The sequence below is a fragment of the Pseudopodoces humilis genome, chromosome 14 (genome assembly GCF_049639895.1).
Source record: "Pseudopodoces humilis isolate 2021_Gansu_Grassland_sample_001 chromosome 14, ASM4963989v1, whole genome shotgun sequence".
Taxonomy (NCBI): domain Eukaryota; kingdom Metazoa; phylum Chordata; class Aves; order Passeriformes; family Paridae; genus Pseudopodoces; species Pseudopodoces humilis.
In genome coordinates this window covers 17,119,801-17,133,313 of record NC_142213.1, presented here as the reverse complement: position 1 = coordinate 17,133,313, position 13,513 = coordinate 17,119,801, and the positions used below count along the sequence as shown (strand labels likewise).

At 40.9% G+C, this 13,513-nt stretch overlaps 1 protein-coding gene across 1 annotated transcript in view; it reads left to right on the top strand.

Annotated features, from left to right (window-relative positions):
- The window catches only part of CDH8 (cadherin 8), a 150,110-nt gene that overhangs the window by 28,816 nt on the left and 107,781 nt on the right, over positions 1 to 13,513 (top strand). The gene's annotated exons all lie outside the window — the stretch shown is intronic.

Genomic DNA, 13,513 nt, shown 5'->3' with positions numbered 1-13,513 from the left:
TCACTCATTTCACTATCAAGGACTCTGGTGAGTACAGAACCCGGGGAAAGATGATACTGAGAGAGCATTTGAGTCCCCAGCTGTAAATAATTCACCAGGACTCTGTAGTGTAGTGTATAACCCAGCAAGATAGCTGCCATGTTCACTGAGCTTAAGCTAAAGGGGACTCTAGATGGCTCAGGGAAGATAATTTTTTTTTTCCTATTCTAGTTTAAAAGTTTGGCTTGACTTTAGCTGCATATTTAAATGCAGCAGTTGGTAATTCAGAATTTTATAGTGTGAATATGCTCATTCTTCAAGACCAGCTTTTGGATGATTTTAAATTCCATTTTCAGTTAGCTAGTTTATTCCATGGCTGTCCTATGTAAAGTCTGATAACTGAGGTCAGAATTTGGTTTTTTTATGTGCTTGGGTCCAGATTTTTCTATTTTGCATTACCATGAAAATATCCACTGAGTTCTTCCAGTTATAACACTCAAATTCTAAAATAAAATGCTTAATGAGTTTTTTGTTAATTATTATCTTAATTAACTATAAAAACATTCATAAAACCAGGATATTCAGTAATTGGCTTTTAAAATCTGGTGCAAGTATGATTAAAAAAAAAACAAACCCAAAAACTCCAAGAAAGAAGAAGAGCCCTCGATACAGAAGTTATATTTTTAGCCTGAATTAAAACAGCAATGGAGATGAGGTGACTTGGTAATAGTTGTGATAATCTGTTGGGTTTATCTGGTGGTGGAACAAGCTCAGACCATCTGTCTCTGTCTGGAATTTAAGGGAAGGTAAAAAGCATGTGTAACACAACTTCAGTTTTGACCCTTGAGGAGCAAGGGGTCCTGACAGTCTGAGGTGGCTCTGTTCTGAAAGTTCTTGGCTTTACACAAAACAATTGACCATCATGAGCAGAATGAAGACCAGGGATAAAGACAAAGAGTGTAACTGGGGAAGGGAACTGAGAAGGGCCAGAGCTGCTGTTCAGCTTTCTGTCCTGGGGAGAGGAATTGCAAAATCCTGCCTAATTATATGGGTAAAATACTGGGTGAGGACACTGTCAGCATGTTTCCTGTTTCTCTGAAGGTTGGCTGTGCATGTCTGTCCATCAGGCCCTCTGTGGGAGTTTGTGGCTGGTTTTACACCCCTGTGATGTGGAAGGCTCACATGTGTGCAAAGTGATGGCTGGCAGCTCTTTCCCAACTTGGAAAAAGGCATTTTGTTGTTTCAGAGCTAGAGAGAGTTCAGGCAGAGTTGCTGAAGCTGCTGCTGGATTTCTACATCCTTGTGACGCTCAGAAGCCATCTGCCAATGTCCATATTAGTGCTAGAGAGCTGAGCTCACCTGGACCTGTCAGCTAAATGACCTGGGTGTTGCTTAGGAAATCAAATTTTGTCATTCTCTGATGGCACTTCTTCTTTGTAGGTGAGATGACCTCTAACACTCCTTATTTCCTCTCAATATTCTTTGAACTATAGCTCAGACTATTTTATATATAGCTGGGCTTAACATTAGTCAGTGTTTCTTGTGAAGCTTGCACAAGCTTTGAGCCTGTCTGTAAATCAGGCCTCGCAGGTAAAAGAATGTGTATTTGCACATTTTGTCAAGTCTTAGAGCTGGATAATGGATTCAGTTTTTAAAATACAAATTAAAAATAACAAAAAACCCCCGTAGAGGGCAGACAGTGCAAAGGCCACAGCAGGGAAGTCAGAGGGGTGGCACATTCCCTGGTAAGAGTCAGAACATGGTGGTGACATCTCTCTGAAGAGCTGCTGGGTGAGCTTGTACAAGTTCTGCATTATTTGCTGAACTAGAGATGGTACCAAGCACCTTTTCCAGCTGCATTGTACCTCCCTGCTACTGAAATGAGCTTCCACAAACTTCACTTCAGTGTGTTTGACATTTTTATTGTGTTTTGTATCCTTTTGTCCTGTAAAACAGGACATTCAATTCGTTGCTCACAGGGTCAGCTTCAAAAGGTTCAAGAACTTAGTGGAGCACTTCTGTTGTAAGATGATGAAACCTTTGCTCCTCATACTTATTTTTCTCCTTCTCTGCATTGCTTTATGCTGATAAGGAAACTGACTTTTGAGAGAGATAAAGTTTTTTAAAAATCCTTTGCCTTTTACTTTCAGTTTGTCCAAGTGCAGCATATCTGTGCTGACTCCATGCTGAGTATTATCATTAGGACAACTTAGGGAGTGGGAAGAAAGGATTGTGGGAATAGCAAAAAGGAAGATTTGAAAGGAATTAATCTTTATTTTTACTTTTTTTTTTTTTAATTGTCCAGCTGCTCATTGTCATTTAAGATACTGCTCAGCCTCACAAATGGATGAGACTTTCTCTGTTGGAAATAGGAATTTCAGAAAATTCTAAATTTAGGAGATGAATATTTGAGCTGACTAGAGACTGTGTGCTGTTGTATTTGTTTGAGACATCCATTGTTGGAATTCTTTTGGAGCTCAGTGAACATTTGCATTACAACAAACACACCTTTTATTACCAAGACTTTGACATTTGGGCAGGTCTGGAGCAGGGAACTTGCTGCTTCTCTGTTCCTCTTTGTATTCATCTTAATTCATCACACCGGCTTCACGTGGCATAAAAATGGGATGCACTTCATTGAAAATACGTGAATATATCCTCAGAAATGTGCAGTTGTGTGTACCCTGAGATGAGATACTTTTAGTATCTGTATTGGCCTATGAAGTAGCAATAAAGGCAACTCTGCAATAATAACTGAGCACTTGTGACTGGCAAACACTCTCCTGCAGTTCAGAACTGGAATATGAATGGGCACCACAGGAGGTTTGCCCATTTCTGATGAAAACAGTTCTAACAGCATGAATTTATGAATCTACTCAGTGCAAATGAGAGTTTATTATGCTGAGAGTCCAAAAATGATGCTTCATTTATTGAATTAATACAAAAATTGTATTCAGATAGTGCTGAAGAGTTTTGTAGACCTTCCTGAATATCAGAGCTGAGGTTGAAACCATTGACTAGGGTTATGGGAGGTAATGGTGAAAACAGGACAAACTGCCAAAAACTTATTCTTTGCTTGATTGAAATGAGTGTGTATTTGGAACAGCACCTGTCACAGTTTCCCAATCTGTGCACTAGAGAAAATGGTGCTTGCCCATTTTGAAAATTCTGGGTTTGTTTAATGAAAGCTTTTTGTAATTTTTTTTGCTTTACAAAAAAGCTTTTGCCCTTTTCAAATTCAGATTATTCCTCCACCACTTGGGTTAGCTGCAGTTATTGCTGCAAGATTTGAAGCATTGACATCTACTGTAGACAGTCTGAAGTAGCTTCAAATTTCCATGGATATGGCAGAATTCATAACATAAAATTCAGGCAAATTTGATACCTAGTGCCACATAACTGTGAGTCTCATTGCCAGATTTGGATATCTAGTCTGCCAGCTGCACTGTGCACTGCCCAGCTCATTCAAACCATATGCCTTGAGCAAACAATCAGCAAAGTGTGTTAAAAGCTCTGAGAAGTACCACATTAGCCGTACGTCAGCCAGCTGCATGTCCTGCCCTATTAATTTCGATACAAGCTTACCCCTTCAAAACTGATTTTTTTACTTCTTTGTTCTAAAAATACAGTTTAAATAAAATCTGTGCATCTGCAGTTAGGTTTATAGCAATAAATTAATTCTATCTGAAAAATAATATTGAAAATTTGGTTCGGTTTTAAAAGTTTCCCTAGAGACAGAAGAATCCATTCCGAGCTTTTCTGTAGCTGGAAAGGAAGCAGTCATTCATGAGCACCCTAAAGCCATTTGTAGCACTTATTCTTCATACTCTTGAGGGACTCTTGCCCAGAGTAGAGTGCTCAGTCTTGTGCCATAAGAAAAATGAAAAATGTATGTATTGTTTTTCTTCCTTTTGTTGGATTTAGCCGATGCTCACCCTGCAGGAGTCGCTACCCCGAGGCTGTTTGCAAGAGTGAGGCAAGAATACACTGGCAGTAATAAACATGTAAACTGTGGATTTGTTTGGCTTCCTACATCTGTGAGGCACTGCTTTGTCTCTACACCTTTGTATATTTGTTTTATGTGTCCTGGTCAAAATTGATTCTCTGGTATACGTTAATATAGCCATGGATTGTTATTATCTGCATATTAGGAGAAGGGGTGAGGATGAAAAAAAAGAGCAGTGCCATTTTGACAGGTACAAAATACTTCCTCAGGGTCCAGGGTAGTATTATTTTAGACTCAATTTTGTGGGGTTTAAAAACCACAAGAACAATGCATATTAATACAAATGTTACAGCATCTCAGAGCAGGAATAAAATATTTTGTTCCAAGCTCTCTTAGCTAAATAAAAAAAGGTAGCAAGTATATTGTGAATGAAACATTTTCATTGCTCATTCTTACCTGCATAGTCTTCTTCTTTGATCCTCTGAAATATTTTATCAAGAGAAACCAATGTTTCAAGTGCTAAGGCAGAACAGCAGAGCAGCCTACTGGGCTTAGTTGTCTGTTCTCCACAGTGCTCACAGTTAATCCAAAGTGAGGCATAATTAGGCAGGTAAAATCTACTTTCTATCAGTCAAACTGATTTATACCATTATTAATATCACCCTGCAATGCTAGGGAAAAAAAAATCTTTAAATATTAGGGGTGGTGGAGAATCTGACAGACTTTTATTGTTTTTTTTTGACTGGAGCATCTCGGTGCCCAGGGGAGGCTGAGGGAGCTGGGGCTGCTCAGCCTGGAGAGGAGCCCCAGCTGAGAGGGGCCCTCAGGCCTGGGTGTTCCTGTGTGTCCCTGGGTGTCCCTCTCTGTCCCTGGGTGTCCCTGAGTGTCCCTCTCTGTCCCTGTGTGTCCCTGTGTGTTCCTGGTGTCCCTGGGTGTCCCTGAGTGTTCCTGTGTGTCCCTGTCCATCCCTGTCTGTCCCTGTCTGTCCCTGGTGTCCCTGTCGATCCCTGTCCATCCCTGTCCATCCCTGTCCATCCCTGTCCATCCCTGTTTCTCCCTGTCCATCCCTGTTTGTCCCTGGTGTCCCTGTCCATCCCTATCCATCCCTGTCCATCCCTGTCCATCCCTGTCCATCCCTGTCCATCCCTGTCTGTCCCTGTCCATCCCTGTCCATCCCTGTCCATCCCTGCCCATCCCTGTCCATCCCTGCCCATCCCTGTCCATCCCTGTCTGTCCCTGCCCATCCCTGTCCATCCCTGTCCATCCCTGTCTGTCCCTGTCCATCCCTGTCTGTCCCTGTCCATCCCTGCCCATCCCTGTCCATCCCTGTCCATCCCTGTCTGTCCCTGTCCATCCCTGCCCATCCCTATCCATCCCTATCCATCCCTGTCTGTCCCTGGTCCCATGGCCCCTTCCAGCCTCACCCATCCTGGCATTGTGTTTTATTTCTCTGTTGACCTGTGGAAGTTCTCACAGTAAACACAAAGGACAAGGACACAGTTCCACTCCACAGGCCTTGGACTGTGTGCAACAGACGTAACACACCATTGTTCATCCTTTGTTGCTGCTCATCTCATCTCGTCACAGACCTTTAATGAGTTTATTGGGTAGTTTATCGACTCAGCTTCCAGTTTCCTTTTTCCTTCCATTCGAGGTCATTGCAGACAGAATACATCTTGAATTGGCACAAGATATCTCACTCTTCTACATAGCTCAAAATTGCTAAAGCTCCTCCTTTGTGCAGTAGTTCTGGATAGCTGCTCTCCAAATTCTAGTCCCCAGTATTAACAGTGTCAAACATTGTTTAAGATACTGGCAAATTCTTGGAGCTTTACTCTGCTTGTGATGGAAATGGCTGAAAATCCAACAGCCTTTTACCAGGTTTTGACTGTGGCTATGAAGTCTTAAGCCAGGTCTGCAGACTCATAATAACTGATAAAAATACATGTTTATAAAGGTTGCTTCAAGGTTGGGGACGTGGCTCCCTGCAGAAGAATTCCTCCAGTGTTAAGCTTGATACTACACTGGATGAGAGCCAACAGGCTCTAAACTTACTCTTAAAAACCTGGAGCTGGAGATCTTTTCAGAAATACATCTGTATTGCTAATTTGCACCTTGAAGGAGGAAATTGGCTGGAGAGTTGGTGAGAATGAATAAATTGATTCACAGTGGGTTGACAACTCCCTGTGTCTGACTTTCTGTGAAACATCTGTGGGTGATGCCACCACAAAATTTGACTGCTGGCTCGCAAGCTGGTCTGCTATCAATATGTGATTAAAAACCTGTTGCTCAGATACATGAACTGGATTCGTGGCACTGTTTTCCAGATTACTTTGTCTTGCTTTGAATGGGTGAAAAAGGGGCTGGAGCAGAGCAAGGAAAAACCTTCTTCTTCAAAAAATGTCATCTCTGCTGACTCTCATAGATGTGCAAGTGGAATAATGCAGCAGAAAATTGAGCCCAGATCTGAAAGTAATGATTTATTCAGAAAATATTTTTCTTTATAAAAAGTTTTCTTTTTACAGTTTTAGAGAGAAAAATAATGAAGATGAGGAAGTTTTATCAAGTATTACAAGGTGAAATTTCTAGCAGCTAAATCATTAAATGCACTCATTTGTAAATATCAGTGATAGAGATGACAAGTTGTATAGATCACTATTCTTCTCTTCTTGTCATGAGCAGTGGTGATTTATTATTTGAGTAATCATGCAGCACAACACAGGATTTAGATTCCCCAAGAAAAAGATTTGAAATGTTTATGAATGTATTAGTATTTCATCATTAGAAAATTATGAGCTCAGAAAAAAAAAATCATTCGTTTCTAAAATGTGATGCTTGTACACTGAATAAAGCTGTAATGTAAATCAGACAGGCAGACCTGTGAATCAAATGCTCCTGCACATCATATATTAAAGATTTTCCTGAATTGTTTTTGCTGTAGACAAAGAATACTTATGTTTGTGCCATGATGAAGGTGCAGCATGTACACAGAAAAATGTCCTTATGTTGAGCACGCTTAATAAGTATAACTGCACTGTTTGGTTTATTTCATTCTGAGAATTGTCCAGTTTCATACAAAGATTAAATGAGACAAGACACTCAGATGTCCTGGCAGTCTACACTTGGTGCTGAAGGATGAACAGATTAAATATATGAAATTCTTAGCTGGTATCTTTCTGCAAAGGAAAACATAACATTATGCAATTACACAATATGGGCATTTAAATTTATTCAGCCGTTGTAGAATCTGCCTGTGGCTTCTTTTTCCCCCCAAACAGACATTATTGTAGCTTTACTCTGAGAAGCAATTTGCCATATCACAGCTGGTCATCAGTGAGGCATTGTAGGGCCTCATTCCATGGCTGGCCTTCAGTGAGGCGTTGTGATTCCCTGGTGCTGCTCTGTGCCAGGACACACACTCTGTTCTTAATGCAATGAGGAGCATTGGATGAGGATTTGTCGGCAGCACAAGCTGCAAGTTTGTTTTTTCAGGCTAAAGGGCAGGCCTATTTACCACAAACTCTAGAGCCTCTGATTTTATAATTGGAAATCAATTGGGCAGAGCTTAGTTTTGCATATGCGACCTCTTCCTGTGACTGTATCCCAGAATGGTTTTTCTCCTGAAATGATTTGCTTAACAATTTTACATTAACACTTAATCTCTTTGCAAAATCAGTTTGAAATACTAAATTACCTGTGTGCTTTTGGTGACCGTATAGAAAAAAGGACTTTAACCAACATGGAATTACCCGAATGGTGTTTTTTTGGTAATTTGCATGTTAATCTCATTGTTCATTTGCTTTAATTAAAAGCCATCACAAAAGTTATTGGCACTGTGGAGTTGCTGTGACTTTGGTAAGGGCACAGTGGGGCCGATTGCATCTGGAGTTTCTATTGTTCTCTTGTGTCCAGGGAGGGTAAAATGCAGCTGGAGTGTGTTAGGCCAGACATTGCTAAAAGACTTTTACTCAGCTGATTTGGCCACCATGGGCCTGTGTGGGCTCATTTCTGTCCTGATTACCCTGCTGTTTGGGAATGCTCAGGTGGCAAGGACCTAGCATTTCCCATTATTATATTTCCTATTATTATTTCTCTGGTATTGTGCACAGAATGCTGTTTAGCTCTCTGAAAAGAAGGTGCCTGGCCAGGGTATTTAATACCAGTGACCTTCAGATTCAGGGCTGGGGGAACAGGACCCAAAATCTGATTTGTTTGCTGGAAGGTGAAGTACACAAACTGTTATAAGTGACAAGTTCCTCAGGGGCCAGAGTGGGACCGGTGTTATTAAATATCTTCATTTAGGACACAGATGAATGGATGGAATGGGTGGATTAAATCAGAGATTAGGAGGAAGTGAGGGTGGGCAGGCCCTGGCACAGGGTGCCCAGAGCAGCTGGGGCTGCCCCTGGATCCCTGGCAGTGCCCAAGGCCAGCTTGGACATTGGGAGCACCTGGGACACTGGGAGCTGGCCCTGCCACTGTTGCTTTTTCTTGTATTTACAGCTCTTGATTTCATACAAACATATCAATGTGGCAATGTATAAAATATCTTGCTGTTCTGGTTAATTTTATGCTGGAAATTTTCCATATTAAAGAGGAAATTCCTAATGATTAACTCAGTAAAATTTTTTCTGAATTTTTGATTTGCAGTAATTATTTTATTGTGGTGGTAGCAATTTATGTTCTGGGAAGCAGGAATGAAGAAATAATCTACTGGGTTTTCTCTTTTTGCCTGAGGTCTCATTATCTGTGCAAGCTTATTGTATTTACTACCCCAGAGTAGTGCTGTTGTAAAATGTGCAAGAATATCTGAGATTTCAAGTATGATAGGGCTGAATTCAATTGAATTGGATCTAAGTAACTGCAGATGTGGCTGGTTTCATCTTTATCAGCTTATCTAAGCTTTTGCACTTAAAGGCTTCTGTCAGTTCAAAGCACACGCACTGCTTGGTTGAACAGAGCTAAACTATGGTAGCACTTCTTAGCCTTTCAAAAATAATTCTAATTTTAATTCAAACATATGTACTACAGAACTTGGAGGAGTTTAGATATACATCAATTAAAAATTCCTTTCTGTTTTTATAATATAAGGAGGCACAAAAAAAGGAAACATATCAAAGCTAAGTTTAATTTTAGTTTTCTCAAAAAAATGTGTCTTCTTTCCATATGAACAAATATAATTGAGTTTTTCCCCCATTCCCTTGCTTAAAAAAAAAATAAAAATCACTAAAATAGAAATCGAGATTTAGCATCAAAGAACAATTTTGTCAATACAGGCATTTGGGGTGATTCTTAGAATGTTGGAATAATTATAACATTTCTATTCAGCATAGGGATAGACAAGAACTCTCTGCTCCAGAGCATGCTGAGATATCTAAGTGCATTTCTGCTTTTGAAATGATGGCAGAGCCTACAAATACAGCAGGCTTAAAATGGCTTTTTTTAAAATTTTTTTTCTTGGGTTTTGGTTTGTTTGCATCTCCAATTTTGATAGTACTTCAGCTGAACATCGTGGCACATTCAGAGGAGAGCTGAATCCTTTCTTTTGATTGTGTGTTTTTTTTTCAAAGGGCAGAAGGATGGGCCTGATATGGATCTCAAATAGATCACTTCAAAAAGAGCGTCAAATTTATGGCTGGAGATTTCCACAGCGAGAGCGAATTCAGCCTCATTCATTTTCTAGTGAAATATATTCAAATCAGTCCCAGAAGGGGCTGTGCACAGGAATGGCTGGGTTTGTGCATCAAAGCTTGTAATCCAAAATCCTTTGGCCAAAGTAACGTCTGTGAAAGATAAGCAAGAGGAAAATATTAGGAAGAGACTGTTAAAGAACTAAACAGATCTCAGGTCTAATAATTGCTTTTCCCTTCCCAAAACTCAGTCCAGCAGCTTTCACACTCCTGTGTGGTATTTACCATTTATGAAAACTTCACTTGACTCTCAATGATATCCTATATAAGGTGAGAATATGTTTTGAAAATGTAATATTCTTATCCCTGGGAAAAAAACAAGCATTTGGATCCCCCGTAGTGTTTGTGCAGTCAGCCTGGGGTGATGAGAGGCAAGGGATTACGTCCAGGAAACTGCCTGTGGTGCTCTTGAGATCAGGGCTTGGCACCAGGGTGACCCTGAGGAAAGGATCCTTCACCCACAGTGGCCCTGTCCCCTTTCCTGTGGTGCAGCACGGTCCTCATCACAGGTGGGCCCCAGAGAAAACAGCAGGATGTTCCCTTATGCACAGTGCCCCAAATGATGGGGGAAAAGGCACATTGGGAACAAAAGGAGGAAAAAAAAAGAAAAATGGGGGAAAACAAAACTTGAGAGATTGAACATGTGAAGCCTTGACCCCGTGGGGTGATCATGTCACTTCACAGCCTCTGAGCACAGGAGTCAGTAGTGCCCATCCCTCCCCAAAACAGCCCTGAGCTCCATGTTCCCTGGGACCTGACGACGTGAATATCCATTTCCAGAGATGTTTTCTGGGGGAAAATTATTGCCTTCACAGGTGAGATTTCTCCGTGCTCACTGTGGATTGCTGAGGAACTGGAAGGGATTCCTGTCACTGGGAATGATGTAATGTAATTTAGGAGGAGATAGTATGGGGATGTTTGTCATCCTGTGATACAGCTCAAAGATTTTCATTACAAACTACAAAAAAAGTAATAATTTAAAGGTCTTTCTAAATCCTACACAAGAAGGAAGCTCAGTAGGTATTCCAAATGTGGAATTTACTCCAGTCTTAACTCTTCCTGCTGGGATTATTTATTCAAATTGTGCAGAAAGATGCCAAGTCATAGTTGTGGCGTCCTTTATCACAGACACACAACACACTTATTTTGTTTATTAAGATATACTAATAGGAGATCTTTTGATCTGTATAACTTAGGAGCACAAACCAATGTTATTTCAGAGATAAATTAATGTGTACTAGATAAATGATTAGGATGTGGTTATTTAGCTTCTGTTAATTTGATGTCAGGTGACAACAGGCTCAATATAAGTGACTGCAGCAAAGCCAGCAGGCTGCTGGGTCACACCAGCAAGGGCATCAACAGCAGAGCCAGAGCCATTATCCCTCTCTACTCACTGCTTGCCAGGCCACACCTGGAATGTTGGGCTCAGAATTGGTCCCAGCTATGCTAAGAAGAGGTGGACAGGCTGGAGAGGGCCCAGAGAAGGGCCACAAAAGTAATCCAAGGGCTGGGAAGATGCCATGCAGGGAAAGGCTGGGAGGACTGAGTTCAGCCTGCAGAGAGGAAGGGTTAGGGGAGAACTTATCACCGTGTTCCAGTATTTAAATGGCAGCTGCAAGGGAGATCTCAGAACCATGGATTGGCCTGAGTTGGAAGGGATCACAAAGATTATCCTGTTCCACCCATGGAACACATGGGCAGGGACACATTCCACTGTCCCAGGCTGCTCCAAGCCCTGTCCAGCCTGGCCTTGGACACTTCCAGGGGCAGCCCCAGCTGCTCTGGGCAACCTGTGCCAGGGCCTGCCCACCCTGCCAGGGAACAATTCCTGATCTCTAATCCAGACTGCTCAGTCTGAAGCCATTCCCCTTTCTCACCAGGAGTCACATGGAAAAGATGAGGGGTAATGTGTAAAAGTTCCTTGTGGGGAGGTTCCAACTGAACATGAGAGGGATAATTTTCACAGTGTGAACAGCCAGCCACTGGAATAATCTCCTCAAGGAAGTGGTGGATTCCCCACCACTGGGCATTTCTCAGATTCAGCTGCACAGGGAGCTGGGCCATCTTGTCTAGACCATGCTTTTATCATGCTCTGGCCAATAAAGGTTGAACCAGATGATCTCTGAGGTCCCGTCCATCTGTGTTCTGTGATTCCATGAAGTCTTTAAAGCACTCAATAAAATGAATATTTGCTGTCCACCCCTGAGTCGAATGCCAATTCTTGTTCATAACATTATAAAGTTAAAAAGAAAGTCCGATAATTGTCTCCAGCAGGCTAATTTGCATTATTTCCTCCTAGTAATTATATGAACAATGGGGATTCTCTACCTAAGAGCAAAATACATGTTGATCTGTATGTGCTGAAATATAATCACAGCAAATGTGTTTTAATTATGTGCAGAAGTAAAGGCATGGCAGAAAGCTGCTCTAATATCTACAGAATGAGTCATCACCTAAAAGGACTAAAACATTAAAATAAAGCTGGTTCTAATAAGGAAAATAATTAAATTATGATAAACAAATGAAATGAAATTGCTTTATTTTTGTTGGAAGGAAAGGTTTAATTGGAGGATTTGTGTAGGCAGTAGGGAAGGCTTTGCTTTTAAAGGAAATAAGGATTAAATTCTCCTAGAACCTGAGTGCTGTTTCTGAGATGAATGGCAGATTTTCATTTCATGTGCCGTTGAAAAGTTGAAGGGAAAAGATACTTTTGTGTACCTCAAAATACAACCTCTTAAATACCAAAAAAAGTTTTGGGGTAAGCATAGTATTTTAATTAGATGAAAATGAAACCCGTTACATGATAACAAATAAAATTCATTTAAAAGGAAACATTCTGTTTAAATTTTAAACATACTAAAAAAGAGAAACACTTTAGAAGAATAAAATCAATGCCTATACAGGTATAAAAAGCTTTTGAATGAAAAATAACATTGAAGAAAACAACACGTTCAGAAAAAATACTGCCTTGGTCCTTTTCTAAACTTTTTTTTTCCTAAATCAACTTTTTAGTAAAATTAACAGTTTATCTCACTGAATAATTATTCTTGTCCAGAAAAAAAAATAAAAAATACAAATGTAAAATCCTGTGCGGCTCCAAAGGTAAGGCTGGTATTTTGGGGGTATCTTGGTGGTCTGAGCAGCCATCCTTAGGACCTTTAACAACTCAGTTTGTTCTGAAGTTCTGTTTCTGTGAGTGTTTCCCCAGCAGTGGAATGGGCAGATGATGGGATTTGTGCTTAGCAGTGGTGTGGAGATGCTCTCTCGGTTCCTGTGGTGACACATTTGGCATGTGGAGTGATGTACATGACACCCCTGTATTCAGATCTGGACCTTGATAATGTTCTCTTGATTGCAGGAAGACAAATGAAAGGGTTGTTGTGGTTTGTGGGGAGCTGGGAGTGAATTGCTGGTGTTCAGCATGTGTGATCATTCAGCACTGCCCCCCAGGGCTGGATGACATGGCCACTTTGATGATGACTCTCTCTGCTTGGGCTATCAATATAAAATGTCACTTCTAGAAGAGAATCAAGCCAAAAGAGAGCTTTAGCCACAGGGAGGGAGAAGAAACTAGCTTGGCAGGAAGATTCAAGGCAGAATAAATAAAGTCTGAGAGTATTAGCAAAAAAATACAGTCACTATTGAATAGAAGGTTATCCAAGTCAGGTATTATTTCTGGGGGAAAAAAAAATAACTCAGAGGCTCCATATCCATCTCTTCTGCAGACAAAGAAGCTATTGAAATCCACGTTATCTCTGCAAACTTGTGGCCCACCTTACAGAATGCAATTCCTTGTGTTCTCCTTGGTTTTAACCAGCTGCTATCCTGATTTGCTTTCATGCAGATTTCCTGGAAAAGCTTCTTCCCATCAATCAACCCCACCATCACTCTGATG